The sequence below is a fragment of the Ursus americanus genome, chromosome 8 (genome assembly GCF_024610735.1).
Source record: "Ursus americanus isolate L20-20 chromosome 8, mUrsAme1.1.p, whole genome shotgun sequence".
Lineage (NCBI taxonomy): Eukaryota > Metazoa > Chordata > Mammalia > Carnivora > Ursidae > Ursus > Ursus americanus.
Window position 1 is genome coordinate 76,903,438 of NC_142134.1, and position 19,944 is coordinate 76,923,381.

At 52.7% G+C, this 19,944-nt stretch overlaps 1 protein-coding gene across 3 annotated transcripts in view; it reads left to right on the forward strand.

Moving 5' to 3' along the window:
- Positions 1-309: 309 nt before the first annotated feature.
- SLC2A9 (solute carrier family 2 member 9) overlaps positions 310-19,944 on the forward strand; it is a 286,157-nt gene continuing 266,522 nt past the window's right edge. Inside the window, exon 1 of one of the 3 annotated variants that reach the window (XM_045771357.2) lies at positions 310-500. The gene's annotated coding sequence lies outside the window, so the exon portion shown is untranslated. Of the gene's footprint in view, positions 501-5,340; positions 5,476-19,944 lie in introns of those variants that run through there. The other 2 variants (XM_045771354.2, XM_045771356.2) reach the window with 2 other exon arrangements.

The window sequence follows — 19,944 nt, forward strand, 5'->3', positions numbered from 1 at the left end:
CTGCAATGCCTGGAGACCTCTTTGTTGTTGTCACGAGGGGTGGGGGACGGGGGACGGGGATGGGGGTGCGAGGGTGCTACTGGCATAACGTGGGCTGGGGGCCCGGGATGAACAAAACATCCTGGCGCGCACAGAATGATCATTAAATGCAATCGTGCCCAGGTTGCGAAACCCGGGTTAGGATGGGGAAGTAGTTAGTCGTTGAGGAAATTAACTTCTCACCCCGTGAAAGGAGGGGGTTGCTGTCAAATCAGGAAGGAGCTCTGAAGAGGCCACAGGAATCTGACAGGCGGACTGGACAAACAGGCGGGGCCGATATCACCGAAAGGCCAAGCGGCTTCAGGGAAATTCTTGCGAGACCAGCCCGAGAGTGGCCGGAGGACTGGGAGTCCAGCCAGTGGGACCTCGCAGGCATGATATGGCTCGAATTAGGCTCCTAAGCGGCCAAGAGCTCGGAAGCTCTCCCAGAGAAGCCAGGACTGAACACGAGACCAGAGGCGGTGAGTAGCTGTCTTGCGTTTTGTGGCTCTGCTGTGTGCCGTTGTGTTAAGTATCAGGGGCCCGGTGGGCAGAGCTAGGCAGCCAGAGTTCTGGGCTTCTCTCTCTCTGCACACGGCTTCACATCCTCACTTCAGTTCCCTCGTCTGTAAAAGGGGGATAGGAAACACCGAAGGTGGTCGCTGAAGCCGGAAGGACGATAGGGTGACGGGACTGAGAAAGTCAGCACCCCAGGGGATGTTTCCAGGATGGCGTTAAAAACACAGAAAAACAAGAAGGCAGGGCCGCATTGAGGTGAATGGCACCCAGCACGCCCGTGACCAAAGGCACAGAAGCAGGTCAGACACGCAGGTCAGAGGGCACATGGATATCCAGGGAAGCCTTCCGATTTACCGCGAGCTCCATATGCGGTAAGTGCCACGTGCTGCCTGTCGTCCAGCTCGAGACTCCGCTGCAACAGAAGAGGAGCTGGAGGGAGAGGCAGGGTTGCCCTGCTCCATCAGACACGGGGCAGAGCTGGGGCGCCCCAGGCACCGCATTCTAGGACACAGCCGGGGGAACGACAGGGACCGGTTGGTAGAGGGATGTAAGACCCTATTGACTCACGTATTCATGTTGCATCCAGCAAATAGCAGGGCTGCGTCTCCCATCGCTGCTGCAACCAATTCCCACAAACTCAGTGGCTTAACCCGCACACACTTCTATTCTACATTTCCAGAAATGTCTGACATGGGTGCCTTCAGGCTAAAATTAAGGTGTTAGCAGGGCCACGGTCCATTCTGGGGCTCTCAGAGAGTACATTCCCTTGCTGCTCATAGCTGCCTGAGGCTGCCCCTGTCCCTGGGCTCATGGCCCCTCCTCCATCTTCTAGGGGGTTCAGAGGGGGGCACACTCCTTCCCAGCTCACATCTCTCTGACTCTCTCTTCTGCTTCCCTCTTCCACTTTTAAGGACTTTTGTGATTGCCTCGGGCTCACCTGGATAATCCTAGATAATCTTCCTATATTAGGACCAGTATATTAGCAACTTTAATTCTGTCTGCGACCTTGATTCCCCCGTGCCATGTAGCCTAACACCGCCACAGATTCCGGGGATGCCCGAGTGGAATCACGGGTGGGGAGAGAATCGTCCTGCCCCCCACCAGTTCCCAGGCTGGCCGAAGCATACCTGGGGCAAATCAGAGGCAGTCTCTTCTCTGGTGGGGGTTGTGCATCCTCAAGAGGAGACGGGTATAGAGAAGTAGTAACCCAGTCCGAGTACTAATAAATGGTAGAGAACACACAGTGTGGCCCAGGGATGGAGAGCTATGGTGCACCGTGTGACAGTTTCAGCCGCATGGTCACAGGGAGCCTCTGAAAAGGTAACCTCTGAGCAGAGAACTGACTGTGGAGGAGGAAAGCCCAGTCTGAGGCTGAGTTCCAGGCAGAGGAAAAAGCCAGTACAATGGCCCTGAGGCACGTTTAGGGGATTGGGGAGAGCCAGCTGTGTCACTGGAGCAAGGTGACAAGGGGAAGAGAGGAGGGAGACGAGGCTGATGACAGAGGCAGGGGTCCGATCATCCGATCATTGTTGGCCAAATGGTTTGGGTTGAATTCTAAGGAAAATGGAAACGACTGGAGGGTTTTGGGAAGGGTAACAGCACGCTCTGACTGACGTTGAAAACGCTCAGGCTTGGGGCGCCTGGCTGGCTCAGCAGAGCATGTGAATCTCGATCTCAGTGTCGTGAGTTCAAGCCCCACATTGGGAGTAGAGCCTAGTTGAAAACAGGTGGTCTCAAAACCCTGTATCGAAAATCTCACTAGAGCATAAAGATATCAGTAGAGAGAACATACAGAGCTCGATAAATGTATTTTTAAAATAATGATAAATAGGAGGGCTTGGGTGACTGAGTCGGTTAAGCATCTGACTTTTGGTTTCAGCTCGGGTCACGACCTCAGGGTCCTGGGATCGAGCCCTGTGATTGGCTCCATGCTCCACGCGGGGGCTGCTCGAGTTTCTCTCTCCCTCTCCCTCTGCCCCTCTCCACCCCTGTGCATGAAAACTCTCTCTCAAATAAATAAATAAATCTTTAAAAAATAATAATAATAAATGCAACACTCAGTCTTATTACTGAGTGCCCACGGATTGCAGGGGAGACAGGGCGAGGCAGGGAGAGCAGGGCAGAGACACTGCAGGGGTGCAGGAGAAGGTGGGGATGGCTGACCCAGCATGGAGTGAGCAGAACGGGCAGGGGTGGGGTCAGTCCTACCACTGGAGCCCACAGGACAGGTTATGTCGGGCGAGAGGAGCAGTGAGGGAATGAGGAGCGTTAGATTCTTGGCTTGAGCCCCCGTGTGTGTTGACTGAGACCGAGCGAGCATGGGCCTGCACATGGAAAACTAGTGGCTTCTCTTTGGCCACCGGGCTCTTTAAGGGAAGGGGTAGTGAGCTCAGACAAGAGGTCCTTTGGGTCAGGGATACCGGAGCTCTCTCTTCAACGTGTGAGTGCCTGTCACTGGGAGCAGAGGTAGCCTTGATCCTCTGTGCCCTTAATGCCGAACACAAAGCCCAGGGAAGGCAGGTAGACAGGCAGATTTCAGCTCTCCTGAAAGTGGCAGGAGCCGCAGGGTCCGAGGAAGGAGCAGCAGCCTTGACTCTGCGGTCACTGTGGGACAAGTGATAGCAAGTCTTTGTGATTCCATTTCAATATTTGTTAAAGAGCAGAAGTAACACTACCATCGTGCTAACGATCACGGCAGACATTCATAGCGTGCCCTTCCCGAGCCCCAGGCACTGTTCTCACACCTATCCCTGTAATAACACACTTGCCACTCACGGCAGCCTGATGACACATGTGCCACCGTCATTGCCACATGCAATAGAGAGGAGGCTCAGGGAGGGTGAGGGACCAAGGGCACACGGCAAGCATGGGGAGCAGTCGTCATACCTTGTACCGTGTCTACAGGACGCACGGTGGAATGTGCGCCTCCTTCAACTCGACCATCAGACATGTCGACCGAAACGCGGTGTGTATGATTATGAACGTTTCGGGATGGCACAATGCTGTGTTTCAGCATCAAAATTCAACAGTCTCAAAGTCTGAAATCGCGGATAGAAACCAGCACGTCGGTGTAAAACGTGGATCGATGGCAAGGCCGTTCCGCATTTCGATTTCACATTCCACGTCTGGAATGTTCCGTTCCATGCGGGGGTCCCTCTGTTGAGAGGCATCCTGACAAGCTGAAATCTCGGTGATCTGACGAATGAGGCCACATCAAAACAGGATGTCTGCTGCATGCAAGGACACCAGGGACAAATTCATGGATGACAGATGGCAACAAAGTATTTGTCAGATCTGAAATTGACGTGTGACTATAGTCGACCCTTGGACCACGTGGCGTTTGGGGCGCTGACTCCTCTGCCCAGTTGAGTATCCGTGTATAGCTTTTGACTCCCTGCAAAGTTAACTAACAGCCCACTGGGGACGGAAGCCTGAGGATAACATGAATAGTTGATTGACCCATATTTCATATGTTAGAGGTATTACATCCTGGCTCCTGTGATGGAGTGAACTGGGGAAATGTTCCTAAGAAATTCAGAAGGAAGAGAAACTGTGTTTGCAGGATTGTAAGCATGGACTCGCACAGATCAAACCTGCGTCCTCGGAGGGTCAGCTGTATCCCTACGATGCACAAAGGACTTCTGGAAATTCCCAAGAAAGACAGCAATGACAATGGAGGAAGAGTGAAGGATAATAAGGCAAATCACAGACACAGCAACAGAAAGCCTGACCGATCCTTTGAAGAATTTCCACTGAAGCTAATTCTCAGAGGCTTGAAGATGAAACCAGCGCCCCTGTTGGACTGGTCACACTGGGAGACTGGGTGATGCACTGCTGGGTGCAGGCCCGCGTGTGTGAGGACCGGAAGCTCTGCGGTTTGGGACCATGATGTCTCCGCAGGCGATGCTCAGTGTTGGTGGGGCTGTGGGCACGGACACGGAGCTCACTGGTGGGGATGTGGCTGGGGCAAACTCTCTCGAATTAGATCAACTCATTATTATCTAGAGCCCAATAATCCGGGCCAGACAAACCCACCAGGCCCACAAGGGGACAGCGAGGAGCACATTTGCTGCTGTGTGGCCTAGAGCTAAAGGCCGGCTGGGTCTCCATCCCGCGGTCCAGTGCAGCTGGACGTTCTCTGCCATTTTACAGATGAACAAACAGAAGCTCAGGGAAGTAGAGTAACTCGACCAAGGTCACACTGCTCATAAAGGGCAAGGCTGAGACTCTCATTCCAGTTCCTAAGTCAGTATATTTGCCCACCTGACCCCCGCTCTCATGACAGGAAAGAAGAGGTGGGATTAACGGGAAGCCCTCTTTCCCGTCACTCTCACAGCTCCTTCCATGTTGTATTCCTTCGCTTGTTCCAGAGAAAAGCAGGAGAGAAAAGATAGGATTACAGAAAAAAAGAGGTCTGGAAGGAGTGAGGGTGGAGGAGTCAATTTGACCTCCTAGAATTCTGTCTTCAGTTAAGATTCTTACCCGACCCCCGATGCTGTTTTGCATAATAAAAATTCCTAAAGGAAAACTGACAACGAACATATATTACACCAGTTGCCAGGTACCATTCTAAGGATTTTACGTCTGTGTCAGTAAATCCTCACCGCAACCCCACAAAGCAGGAGCGATGTTTATCATCGCGCTTTACAGACGGGGAACAGAAACCAGAGAGGTTAGGTAACTTGCCCAAGGTCACACAGCTGCAGCATGAACCCAGGCTGTCTGAGTCTGGGCTCCGCACTTGCAGGAAGCGGAACTTAGCCTGGGAGGCCGTGCGGTGAGACAGGACTGCTAGCCTGGATTGGCTCCCGCTCTGCTCCGGGCTAACTTCACTTTGGATGGATCACAGAACCACCCTTAGCCTTGGTTTTCTTGGCGTCAGGCACGGATAAAGAGGTGTTCCCTCCTACGGCTGCTATGAGATGTAACATCTGCAAGGTAATCTACAAATGATTGTCAGTCACGTGTAATTGTTGTGGGATTGCACACGTGTTCCCTAGAGGGATCAGTGCCAAGTGCCCCGGAAGGAGCGTGGGACGCTGTGTTCAGTGCATGGGCCCCGCCCGTGCGGTGGCCAGAGCATCCCCGAGGAGCGGACGTGGCGGGGGGGTGGTGACTGCATTTAAGAGGGCAGTGAAGGAGGGAGGTGTTGGGACGCTGGGCCCTGGCAAAGAGACGAGGTGGTTTCAGCCTACGGACATGGGTCTGGGAAATCCAGCCAGGGTTGGCTCCGCATGCTTGAACGGGGGAGGGAAAGACATGGGGAGAGCCAGCCAACAGATCTGACTTAGAGTCTCTCCTCATTTTGGCCTGTGTGGGCTCTCAGACATGGGCTCTCGCTGGAGCCCTTGCAGGGCGCTCGGGGACGCAGGAAGATGAGCTCCTGGCATGCGGCAGTCGCTGGGAAAGCCCCGCCTTCCCTGTCCGTTGAGGGCCGGGAACACAGGGGCCGAGCTCAGCTGGCCTTGGCCCAAGTCTGCCCTCGTGACTCCAGACAACGGGCCTGATTCGCCTGCTTGGGTTTCCTGAGCTCCGCTTTACAAAAACAGGAAGGAAAACTGGTGATGTCCCTTGGTAAATCCCCCCCTGGCTTTCGTCTATGCAGTTAGTTCTTTTTTTTTTCCCCTAAGATTTTATGTATTTGAGAGAGAGAGTGAGAGAGAGAACAAGCAGGGGTGGGAGGAGAGGCAGAGGGAGAAGCATGCTCCCTCCCCACTGAGCAAGGAGCCCGATGTGGGGCTCAATCCCAGGACCCTGAGATCATGACCTGAGCCGAAGGCAGACGCTTCACTGACTGAGCCACCCAGGCATCCCGCAGTTAGTTCTTACAATAAAGACTTTTTTTTTTAACTTGACTCTTAGGAGATCAAGATGGGTTTTTTAATGAAATGTTAAAAATCAGAATTGGGAGAAAATAGCACCAGACAAAAGAGTGGAAGACGCTAAGATTTTATTTGTCTCCCTGTGCTCCCATCTCGCTCCACCACTAAAACCCAGCAGGGAATGGAGTGCGTTTTTCAGCAGACGCATGCCTCCGGCAGACCAACGTCACGACCGACCTTCTGGACGGAGCCCCTGTTCTCTAGAGCCCTTGCAACCTTTTCATAAGAAGTAGTCAGTCTTCTGTTTTTATATGTGAGCGTTTAAATAGGTGAAACAGGGAAAGCAGGAGTGATTGTGAAGCATCGTGGGAGGGAGAGGTTGTCAGATGTTCACCAGATGGGCTGATGGGGTGAGTTCCCCTGGGTGCTCCCTGGGCCTCCGAGTGGACAATCTGCATGGAAGGAGTCGAGATACAATTTCCTGGCTGAGGAGCTTGACTCCGCTCTCAGTACTGGTCCGGGATGCAAGTGCACTGCCGACGGTTTCCAAGCCGTGGACCGGAGCAGACCCTTGCAGGAAGGTCATCTCAGTGTAGGCTCCTCACCCGGCCGATTGCCTCTCCTTCCTCTGCCCCTGGCGCTGCACTTACTAGGGCTATGTCTGACTTCACGAGCTGGCTTTGGAAACATGGGTATCAGTGCTGGGCTCTCATAGTGTGGTTGGTCCCGTCCGTACGCGAGCCTCTCAAGAACGCGCTCCAGGAACAGCTCAGCCAGCCTTTCGTTGCGCCTTAAGCACTAAGTCGCTGAGCTTTCGTTGGGCACTTCCTATGAGTCAGAAGCCATGCTGACTGTTGGGGCACAGCGGTGACAGGGACAGACACACAGTCCCTGTCTGGGGGGAGATGCAATCATCAGACGACAGACAGAATGATCATGAAGGGTGACAAGCACCAGGAAAGCCACGAGCCAGGGGCTGGATGGAGAAGAAAGGCAGGGCGTGCGGGCAGTGCAGGGTGTCCCCCCAGCACAACGGGAAGCTGGCGATGGCCTACAGGAGGGCTGCTGAGAGCAGGTGGCAGCCAGGTGACAGAGGAGGCGATGCTGGGAGGCAGTTTGGATCGAGAACCGGTGAGCATTACTGACGCACGATGAGGCTGAAAAGGAAACAGAGGAACCAGGATGCGGCTAGCTGCCCGAGGAGGCTGGGAGAGCTGCCCACTGAGTTGTTGGGGCAACAGGGGACTCGGGGTGGGGAACGTTTGGGAGAGAACCTCGAGAGTCCGTGAGTCACGCAGGTGATAACGTCCGGGGTGAGATTGGATGCGTGGGTCCGGAGCTTAGAGAAGCGGCCTGAATCTGATGGAGCTGTCAGCCTACAGATGCCCTGGCCTTCAACGTGCCCGTGATCTGGTCGGGAACAGGGTCTGTAAGGAACCGTAGCGTGCATCACAAAACCCAGATTTACCTTAGTCAGAAAACCAGGCGAGCAGAGGGGCACCCACCAATTCTGTTGGCGGGGGGTAGCATGAGGAAAGGACATTTGAGCTGAGTCTTGAAGGAGGAGAGCGTGGAGCAGGCATCTCGGCTGATGGACAGCCATGGACGGGGTCTCATACTCTCCAAGGAGAGGGGAAACGGTGCGTGCAGCTTGGGTGGAGAGCCAGGAGACGCGATGCCAGGGAGTTACGGGTAAGGGCCGGCTTCCAGAGAGCCGCAGGGCCACACTGCGTGCGCCTATCTCAGGCCACAAAGCGGGTGACCAGATGCACCACCGGAAGCTCTGGCCATGGGAGTTGTCCCCTAGCCGCCGTCTTTCAGGCCACCTCTGAGTGGTGGCAGGTCAGCAGTACAACATGTGGGCTTGCACCCATGCCAGGCTCATGTGCCCACCACCCAAGCTCGGATTGCTCGCTTGCTCAGTCAGCTGGTGTTATGGACTGAATGTCTGTGTCCACCCCCGCCCCAGTTCCTCTGTTGAAGTCCTGACCCCCACTGTGACTCTATGCAGAGACAGGGCCTTTATGTAAGTAATTAAGGTTAAAGAGCCCACAAGGGAGGGCTCTGATCCGATAGGATTAGTGTCCTTTAAGAAGAGACATCAGGGAAGTTGCCCTTTCTCCCTCTCTGCCCTATGACATCACCCCAAGAAGGCAGCCATCTGCAAGCCAGGAGGAAAGCTCACACCAGAAACCCAACCCTGCTGGAGCCTTGATCTCAGACTTTCCAGCCTCCAGGGCTAGGAGAAAACAAATTCCAGTGGCTTGTGCCACGAATTTATGGTATCGTTGTTATGGCAACCTGCGCAAACTAAGCTGGTCAAAGGGAATTTCCCATAAGGCCAAAGGTGTGAGCTGCAGGAGAAGCATCAGCTAAAGGAGAAGCAAAGCTGAGGGAGGAGCATCGGCTGAGGGAGAAGCGTCCATGCAACAGAGGCAGATGACCCAGGGTCTGGGGCGCCTGCTCGTGCAGTTTGCTTGTGCTCTCCTGACCTTCAACCCAAATGTACCCCTTCCAGCAGGGCCTACCCGACCCTAGAAAATGCCAAGGTCACGAGTGACCACAGGCTCAGGTAATGTTTTGTGCTCAGATAGGGTTTCTACTAAGGCCCAGCAGCTGTTTTCAAACAGTGCACTGTTCTCTGTAGTAGACGGCACGGCCTCGCTCTAAACCCTTGGCGGTCGGCACCGTGACTCTCCTAGTCGGGCCGTCAGGGATTCCACCTGGCATCTCTCTCCACGGAAGCCTGTGGTTCTCTGGGCTGGACAGCACGGGGGCAAGCCTGCTGAGGCCTCTCCCTGAGCCCGCTACACAGGCTTCCCTACCTTGGGTCCCACTCAACCCTTCCACATCTGATAAGTAGGTGGAAATGGTCTCCCTGAGTGTGGAATGTGTGCCCCTCAAACCTGGAGAGGCCTGCCAAAGGTCGTACTTCTCTCCCAGGCATTATAGGCACAGGTGTGACACTTTGTCCTTCACCTTAGAGGGGACTTTCCAGCGTGCCTTGGACCAGAAAATCCCTAAGAACTTCACTGAAGTGACCCTTGGCTCTTTGGATCCTAGACCTTGGATCTTGACTGCTTTATCCCCCACCTTCTGGGACAAATATGCTTTACCAAGGCACACAGAGTTAGTACTTCATGCTTTTCAAGTGCCCTTAACACAATGCCATCAACACAGAGAACCGTCGCTGCGTCCTATGGAATGTCGAGATTGTCTAAGTGCCATTGGAGTGCATCGCGATAACAGAAGAGTGAGTCGCTCCCTAGAGGAAGACTGTACATGGGTACCATTTTGTTCCCTGTGGATGGAAACTGCTTCTGATCCTTCTCTCCGATCAGGATAGAAAAAGATCAAGTTGCCAATTAATAGCTGCATTCAACGTACCTAAGGCTGCGTCAGTCCACGCTGGAGAACTTGTTGTACGGGCGGTAACTGCAACTGGGGCTCTCCTACGTGGTTAAGTAAGTTTCCATAGTCTTCTGCTATGATCCGTACGGTTCCTGTAGGGTCATCCTGGTGAATCCAATGGGGATACAACAGGGACCACCACTCCTGGACGCTTCAATACTCTTAGGGTGGCATTGACCTTTGCAACATAATAATATAACAAATATAGACAATGCAATATGGTTTCTCATTTACTATCTTGGCAGGAGATAGACAGTCTCAGACTTTCTTACGCAGTGACTGACTCTGCAGGTCAAGGCACCAACGTAAGAGTTCTTCCAGGGGCTCAACGTGTCTTTCCTAAACACATTCTGGACCCAGGCAGATGACCACGGGGTGGGATTGTTGACTCAGTGTGCTGCTGTATGACAGGCCTGGGCCAGAACCATGCTGACTACTTGGTTCCCACATAGCTTATTCTAACGGGGGGCTGTGACAATGTGGATATCAGTGCCAACCCAGACCCTGTATCCAGTGTCTGATTGCTAATTTGCCCCAGTGTGTGGGTACTTGAGTAAACGGCCACAAAGTCTTCGGGGGATTAATGAGGGAATCCCTACCATAGCCACTCACTGTCCCACCTTAAGGCAAGGGGACCTGCTATTTGGGCCCTTGTGTCAGATAGTCAATGGCAGAGTCTAGGGACCACCCAGCCATCTGCTGAGAGCGAGGGGTAGATGGGGAGGTTACAGGATTAAGGAAAGTAAAGGAGGCTTGACAAACACTTTATGGACAGTGAGGTGCCAGCAGCACAGACCCACGTGAGCGTGACGCCATGTGTTAGGATGGAATGCCGGGCTGGCCCATCCATGGAGCAGAAGAGAAAGTGGAGAGCCAGCCACCCAGGCTTGGGGTTCTGCCAGGAAACCGTGAAGACGGATGGGCAGATGAAAGAATGTAGGACATCAGTATGGGTCTCTGCGTTCAAATCCAGAGTCTGACTCAGATGAGGGCACTATAGGGTGGGGAGGGCTGCCAGACCTGGGAGAAGCTGGTGGCCATGGCCCACGACAGTCAAATGGAGCAAGAGGAACGCGTGTTGGGTTCGCATCCCGCGGCTGCCGTCACAGCACATACCCGTTCTCTCACGGTCCTGGAGCTGACGCTCCCCCTGCAAGGCTCACCTCCCTTTGCCTGCACCTGCTCTTGGCCCCACCAGATTCTGCCTTTACCTAAAGTGTTAATATTTTGTTCATCGTGGACTTTATTGTATTTATTTTGACCCTTTAAAAATGTTGCATTGGATGTTTATCTTGATGATTGAGGTTTTCGGTACCTCCTGAGATCTTGTTGCCGAGGCGAACGCCTCACTGCCTCGCCCTAGCCCCAGCTCTGGGAGAAGGAGCAGCCAGAGAAGCAGAGGCAACACGACAGCATATTGTCTTGGAAGCCGAGGAAAGAAGGTTTCCCGAGAAGCTGATGGAACAGGATGAGTTTCGACATCATGCGAAGTCAGTCAAGACATAGGAGGTCATAAATTATATAAACTCATTTCTATGAGCTGCTTGTAACCTTGGAAAAGGGAAAACAGCCTACATGACCAACCGGTTAAATGGCATATGGCCATCTAAAAGATAGACTCTAAAACAGCCATTAAAAACGATGTTAATGATGAAGAGAAATTTCTGGAATGTAAAGTGGAAGAAGCACGATGACAAGGTATGAACAGAGTATAAAAACAACCGTATGGAGCTCTATGTGTGCAGAGTATGTGCAAAAGAGTTACACGTGTGGAGAAGAGTGTCCTCTGTATACGATCCCTTGTATGAAACTCTAGAACGCACACGAATGCATAGGGACAGAAAGTGGACCGGCGGCTGGATTACAGAGACGCACGAGGCAAGTTGATACGTGTTCGCTATTTGAATGGGGTGATGGCTTCACAGGTGTATGTATGTATCAAAACTAATTACGCACGTACACTTAAAAATACAGTGACACACTCACCACAATACACTTGTTTATTGATTTATTTTTACTCTGTGCCAGCATGGTGAGAAGACGTTTCATCCGTCATGTCTCTTAATCCTGACACAAAGTTTGCAAGCTAAGTATCACATTTTCCATTTTACAGAGGAAGACACGAAGACTCAGATTTAAGGAAACTTGTACAGAGTCATGCAATGTGCAAGAGAGGGAACGCAAACTTTGCTAGCTCTCTTCCCTGTGCTCCCGTTACGCTGTATATTTGGATGACAACAGTATCCCCCCCCCCCCACCATGGTCGGCTGGGAGGCATGCGTGGATCCTTGGGAAGGCGCGTTCTGGCTGCCCCGGATGGTCCACTGGGACAACACTATTGATAAATGTTATCAGAGCTCACGATCCAATCCTTTTCATTGATAACCAACAAAGAAGACTCGGTCCCTTCGAGACGGAGAAAGGATATGGCCATTTGGAGCTTCTCAACGAACGTATTTTAGGAAAGCTAACCTTTCAGAGGTACCTGGCCCCTGCTGAGCCAGGCTGTGGGAATATCTGGTCCAGAAACTTGCCCTAAATGAAATCTATCCCATTTTCATATTTTGCCCTCTTCTGCTCTCATCACCACCTCCCTTGTGATTAAAAATGCCAATCAGTAAAGGATGAGACCGCCATTTTAAATTTGTCCTCGAGTCCCTGGGCTCAGGAGGAACTCGGCGCTGGCAGCCCCAGGTGCAGGCGCCTAGGACCAGATGAAGGGGTCATTAATTTCACCTGGCTGCATTGGACCCATTTAGGAAGGAGATGACATGTGGGTCAGGTGGGGGAGACCAGGCAGAGAAAGCAGAGGAGGTGGGCAGACAGATATGGGCCAGGTTGTGTCCCACACTTGCATCGCAGAATTGAGTGCGGGCAAGAAGGGGGCACCTCATTCAGCAGCCCCGCTGCGTGGGTCCCACGGTGCTCGTATCTGGGCACCGTGGGGAGAGGGGTAGGATTCACTGATGATGTCCACTATGGCGGGGGCGGGGGGAGAGGGACGGGTCAAAAGCCCCGCCCTTGCTACTTCTTGGTCAGTGTAGGCTGGGCAGGGACAGCGAGGCCAAGTGGTAGAATATTCTGCTGAAGAATTTAGGCTTTTGTATACCAAGGGTTTGAAGCTTAGTTTCTCCATTTTTAAAACCAAAAATACTATAACCAGAAGATTTCAGGGTACATATTCAGGGTTTCTTGAAAAAAAGCAAGGCTTAGGTTGAGTTTAGAGAGATGATTGTGAGCCAGAGATGCGGAAAGGCGGGGGGAATGTGTTCGGGATACGCTCAACCTCCGCTGGGAAGCAGCCCGAGACGCTAGGAGCAGCCCGGGCCAGGTAGACGCAGGTCCCCGACAAAGCAGGGCGGGTGACAACCAGGGCTGGGAGACAGGGTGGGACGTCACAACCACATAGCTGACTCACGCATCTCCTCGGTTGCCAGACAGACAACCTTAGTGCTTTCCAGTAACATCACGTAACACAAGAGACTCGAGTCAGTTATGACAAGCTGTGAAGAGCCGCACCTCGATATTCGCGGAGCACAGGACGGAAGGAGGAACTGGAGTCAGGCATTCAGAGAATCATGGGCACTCGAAGAGGATGGAGAGAAGAATGTGTTACCGAAAATAATGTGTGTGGGGGTGGGGTAAGGTTTCCTCAACTGCTCCACAGACTCTGACTCTGAGTCTTACTTGCGGCCGTGCTGGTCCTGCTCCGAGAGATTCGAATTTCCTTTTCCAAAAACGGGAATGGTGGCTCGGCGTGCTTGCAGAGCTCGCCCCGGGTCACAGCGCTAAGTCCTCAGAACTGGAACCCGCCCAGTGTATCTGAAGCCAAAGTCTCTGCCCTGCACTAATTTCCACAAGACCCTTCCCAAAGGGTTTGAAGGAAGATCTCAGCGCCTCTCCAGCCTGGTCTCAGGACACGGGCCACATGGTCACAGCAGCTAAGCCAGGCCCCCTGTTCCCCGTACGCCAAGCTGCATGCACTGGGCCCAGCGTGGGTTGTGGTCTCCTGTGATCCTTCGAGCCGCCATGCGAGTGGGTCCTTCTTCCTGGCCTCACCCTGGTGTAAACCACCATCATCTCTCACGCGGACCAGACTGTATCTTCCTGCATCCACTTTGTCACTGTCCTCCTGCGTCCCCCCAGTGCTAACACCCCAGCACTGCGTGGCTGCCTGAGAGGCCGACCTCATCGTCCCCGTCAACCCCCTGCCCAGGTTTAGAGACCTTCAATTCTTCCTATTGCTGTTAGGATTCAACCCCGCATCCTTAACCTCACCTACAAGGCAGGCCAGGCCCAGCCCCACGGTCCCTCAAACCCTCACACACAAGCTCCTTCCAGCCTGGGCCTTCCTACCGGCTGCCCCTTCCCCTGGACTGGCACGCCACCCCCACCCTACATCTGCACATGTCAGACTAACTGTGACTCCTCAGCTGAGGTCAGAATCTCCTGATGTTGCCTCTCATACCACCTTACATCAGTTTCTAGAATTTTCCATATTGGCTTAAACATCTGTCCAGTGTGTGGTTGTTTAATGTCTGATTCCCCATGGTGTGTAAGGACCAGGAAGCCAGGGCCCTTCTCTGCCTGGTTCGGTTTTGGGGCCATAACGCCTAGAACAGAGTGGGCCTGACACACAGCAGGTGCTCGGCACACACCGCTGAATGAGTGAGTGAGTGAGTGAATGAATGGATGATGGGTGAACCCCAAACAGCACAGCTGCATGCCCCCTCTCAAGACCATGTTTCGCCTCTGTTAAAGTATGCCGGCACATTCTATGTCTGTGAGCGTCCCCCACCCCCACGCAGGGCGCATGCCTGGGGGACGGGAGCGAAGCCTTATTCATCTCAGTATCCACGGTGCTGGGAATCCAGGATGGAGTCGGCCTCAGGGTATGTGGCATTGTCCGCCGGTTCTGCTAACTAGCCACGTCAGTCTGAGTCACTTGTTTCTTCATTTCTAAAAGGAAGTTCTGCAGCATGATTCCCCAATCCCTTCCTTGCTGGGGCTGAGATGCTAGGATTTCATAACCAGAAGCGTCCACTGTTTGCTTTAGGAATGAAATACATTTGGGAAATTCCTGTTAGCATCCCACTGTGCCCATCGGGAACCCCTCAGAGGGTCAACCTCCAAACACAGAGCTGTCTTGGGCCACCCGGGAGCAGAGAGGCCTCCGTCCTTGCTTTGGAAAATACACAACGCGTCTCATTGGTCTTTAGCGGGTCAGGAAATCTGAAAGGAATTAGATAGGATCAGTAAGCAATGCAGCCCGTTTCCAAACTGCTCTCGTGCAATTAGGCTTTGCCAGGAACTAAAGGTCACGACGAGCCACCCTATCAGCCTCAGAAAGGATTGAATAATGACAAATCTGATCTTTATAATGCTGATTAAGGCTCAAAGAGAGATGAGATTTTATTCCTTTTTTTTCTTTTTTTGTTGTTCTTTTTTTTTAAATTTTTTATTATGTTTAAATTTTTATTATGTTATGTTAGTCACCATACAGTATTCCTTTTTTTTCTCATCTTAGAAGAAACCAGAGGAAGTTAATGGCAGGGGTGAGCGTGGTGAAACTAGCCTGCTTGCCGAGGGTAGGGCTCATCCACACGCCCTTGACCCCTAAGCCCCATCCTTCGGAAAGCCTCTTGGTCAGCTGCTGTCACAAACCAGTACGTGCTTAGAGTCCCAGCAGCCCTCAGTCCAACCCCGCAGGCAGGCAGGCTTGCTCGCCCCCCCGCCCCCGGCCCCAGGCGGGGCAGAGAAAGTGTCATGTTTGGGATCTGGCACCTGGCATTGAACTCTCTGAACTAACTTCCCAGGAATAGAAGAGTCAGCATTTGATCCTCTAAGCCTCAGTTTCCAAATCTGTAAAACGGATGATAATGACATCCCGCGGCGGGTTGCTGTGGGGATCGCGAGGTCATGAGTGATGGTGCCTGGGGGAAGTCTAGAACATGTGAGAGTCTCAATGAGAATTCTTTTTCTGGACGTGGACCCAAAGTCCAGAAGAGCCTTTACATCTAGACTAGGGTTTGTCAAAGCCTGGAACGCAGGATGCTTTTGGGTTGGTTGTGCACGAGCATGCTTGTCTTGACACGTTTATGCCTATATTTTAATGTCCATTAGATTGCAAGCATATCATTGCTTAGGGCAGTGGTTCTCGACCATGGCCACACCTTACAATCGCCTGGGGAGCTTTTAAAATGCTCCAGCCCACAGCGGGGCCTGGCTTTGAGATTTTACACAACATTCTGCACAAGCCCCATTAGTGTGAACAGCCAGGCTGAGAACTGCTGGCTTAGGGCAAAACCGGGTAAAAAATAGAAATAACTCGAACGGGGGCGCCTGGGTGGCACAGCGGTTAAGCGTCTGCCTTCGGCTCAGGGCGTGATCCCGGCGTTATGGGATCGAGCCCCACATCAGGCTCCTCCGCTATGAGCCTGCTTCTTCCTCTCCCACTCCCCCTGCTTGTGTTCCCTCTCTAGCTGGCTGTCTCTATCCTGTCGAATAAATAAATAAAATCTTAAAAAAAAAAAAAAGAAATAACTCGAACGTATCAAGACAGCAAGCTAAGGCTGAGGTTGGGGAAACACAGATAAGCCAATGGTTTGTTTGAGGGCCGCACGTCAGGATCAGCTGCGGGTGGCGTGGGTTGGTGCTCGTCAAATTTCAGGTGCCTTGTGACATGCCAGGTCCCTTAAATCAGAGTCGTAAGGGGTGGGCCTAGAAGATCTTTGCTCTCATCAGCCTGCCCGGCCCTGGTTCTCCAGAGGGTATTCAGGAGCCACTCATTTTATAAAGGTCAAGGCCATGCTCAGGAAGAAGGGAGGCACTCCATGGTCTGCCCAACAGGAGAGAGAGGGGGACGCTGACCAGTCAACGTCAGCCAATCCCACTTGGACACCTGGGAGGTGTTGAGCCAACATTCACTCCAGGGCAGCATGGGGCACAAAGGCTGTAGTTCTGGGGGCCCTCGGGGCTCCTCAGGGAAGGACGGGAGCATGTCCCACCCAGTTCCTAGGACAGGAAGAAGACAGTGAGGCAGGACAAATGTCCCGTCCAGGAACATAGTGCAAGAGTCTGTGTGTCAGGAGCGTTTCCTGGGTGGGAACTTGCAGGTAAGCTTCGTGTTCAGACAGGTAGTGAGATAGTGAATAACTCCCCTTCTAGAACCTCCAGTACTTGCTGCCCAGGAGGCACAGATGGATCGTCTGGAGAATTCCATACCTGCTGATGCCTGGTGTGCCTGCAGCCTGGTCACCATAGGAGCTGGGAGACTACAGAGAAGTTGAAGAGGAAGTTTCCCAGCCCTTATACCCTGAGTGAACCCCCGGCAAGTGTCCGCACTAAAGGCAGCAGGCAAGCCACTTAGCCTCTGAGTCTGTGTCTGAGTCTCAAAAACAAGTTCTTGCCAGACGATCGGGGGCTGGAACAGGAGAGCGTGTCTCAGGCTCTGGCACAGGGGAGGTTCTTGATCATAACAAGAGGTTATTTGCTGCAGGACAAATGCGGTGCATACTGATTTCCGTTCTGCTTCTGCACCAAGCTCTCGCTTGGCTGCAGAGCCCAGCTAACTCATTCCAGGGGCTCTCCCCAATGCCTGTAAAGTGCGCCTCAGTTTAACTCAGTTCAAGACACCCTGGCTTGCGAGCTTTCCAGGAAGCGGTGGCGCTCCCAGCTGGAAGGAAGCCATGCAGGGAGGGGGCCGAAGCCCGTCATGGGGGTGGAGACGACCTCTGTTCCTTTGAGCATCCCTTCTCGGGGTCTCGCCCAGCAGAACCCCACCTGGCAGCGATGGTGGCGGCTCTTGACTTTATTCCAGCCTTCCAGCCTCGGGGATGGTACCTGCCAAGATGGCTTCACGGTTGCCGTTGGAAACAGATGAGGCGATGTAAATGAACCAGTAACCAGAGTAAATAATAATTTTATTGAACATAGCCATGGACTTACTTATATACTTACTGATGGATGGATGGATGGATGGGTGGATTGACTGGTCATGATGACTCGGAAAACTGCAGATATAAAAGCCATGGGGAGCACTGAAGCCCTGTTGTCATGGGAGGCGTGGGGAGAGGCCTGAGCCGAGAACCAAGAAACCCGGTTTAGTGGTGACTCATTTACAACTCCCTGTGTGACCTCCAGTTACCTCTCTGCCCTTTGGTGTTCTCATCGTTAGTATAACGTGTGGGTTCCCTACAAAATTCTGGGGAGGACCATCTCTGATGATAAATGTGAGGCATTCCATAAATTGCCAAGCTCTCTAAAAATGTTATTTTTTTCCAGTTATTATTTATTTATTTATTTATTTTTAAAGATTTTATATATTTATTTGACAGAGATAGAGACAGCCAGCGAGAGAGGGAACACAAGCAGGGGGAGTGGGAGAGGAAGAAGCAGGCTCATAGCAGAGGAGCCTGATGTGGGGCTCGATCCCATAACGCCGGGAGCACGCCCTGAGCCGAAGGCAGACACTTGACCACTGTGCCACCCAGGTGCCCCTCCAGTTATTATTTAATTTGCATTTTATCATCAGTTCCCCACAAACCACCCGTGACACAGGGGAGTGGCATCTCCGAGTTCAGAAGATCCCAAAGACGTCCTCCCACACCGCTGATGCTAGCATTGCTCGAGGCGGTCCTTTCCAGGCCGCCCAGCCACAGTCCTGTAAAGATAAGCCCAAGTGGGCAAAGTGCCCACGGGAGCCAGGAGTCCAGACGCCCAGAGTGACATCGAGTCAAACCGTCTCTAGTGGAAATGTCCCCCATGACTCCAGCTCCCTCTCCACTCGGGGGTTCTTAGTCACCACCCATTCATTCTTTCTTAGTATAGTAGTGCTGTTGTGTCCATTTCATGTTAGTGTCAGTGCCCTCAGCTCTTCCCAGAATCAGGTGGGTCAGAACCATGTTCATGTGGGGAGCCACCAAGGCTTGGGGGGGTGTGGGCTGAACCATGTCTCCCCCCAAAAAACATGTTGAAGTCCTAACCCCCAGTGTCCCTGAATGTGAACCTATTTGGAAATACGGTCATACTAGAGTAGGGTGGGGCCTAATCCAATAGGACTGGTGTTTTTATAAGCGGAGGCCACACAGGGAGAAGGCCGAGGAGGACGCAGACGGAGGCTGCGGTTTCAGCTGCAAGCCAGGGAAGGCCAAGGGTGGCCAGTGACCTCAGAAGCTAAGAGAAAGGGCGGGAGCAGCTTCTCCCCTGGAGACTTCAAGACAACACGGCCCTGCCACAACTTGATCTCCAAATGTAGCCTCTAGAACTGGGAGAAAGGAGGTTTCTATGGTTTGAAACTCTCTGGTTTATGGTAGTTTGTCAGGTAGCCCGAGGAGATGAATGCTGTCGGGGAACGGAGGGCTCTGATTTCCACCCCTGACTCAACTGCCCACACTGGCCATGCCTCCTTGGCCCGGTCTCTGGACCTCAGATTTCCCATCTGTAAAAAAGAGGGAGTTGTGTTGGATCAGCATTTGCCAATTTTGTTGATAATTAGGATTACTTGCGATACTTATTAAAATCATAGCTTATGAGACCTTTCCTCTGGATTTTCAGAGTCAGTGGGTCTGGGCCAGGGCCAGAAATCTATGTTTTTGAGAAACTCTAGGTGGGAGCAATGACTAGCATCTTGCTGTCCCTGCCCTCACTGGTGTTCCAGGCTTCTCAAGGGTCAAGCTTTGTCCCTTGACCCCATGTGCTCTGTTGCAAGCCTACCGTGGATGGTGCGTGTTTTCTTCTAGATTGCAAGCCCAAGAGGGCAGAACCGTGTCTGTCTCACAGCCAGCGAGCGTGCCTAGGAATCGTGCACTGTAAGAAGGGGTGAATCATCTTTCCTGCACATGTCCTGCTCCGGGATGTGTGATTAAGGACCTTGCAAGCTCTTGTTCTCAAGCTCTCAGATGTGCCTCCCTGCCGCCAGTCTGGCCCCGTCCCTGACTCCAGTCCACCCTCTGTGCTCTTTCAGGGGAGCACATCCTACAGATGCAGTCCTAAGTCACTTGATCCTGTGGAGTGAGTTCTGTGATTCTTCCCATTTTACAGATAGGGTAAAAAAAAACTGAGGCTTCCAGAGGTCGAGTGACTTGCTCAAGGTCACAGAGCCAGTGCAGAGCTGTGGTTTGAACTTGGGGGTCCAGTGTCAGCCCTTGAATCCCTCCATCACACCACTGTCTCT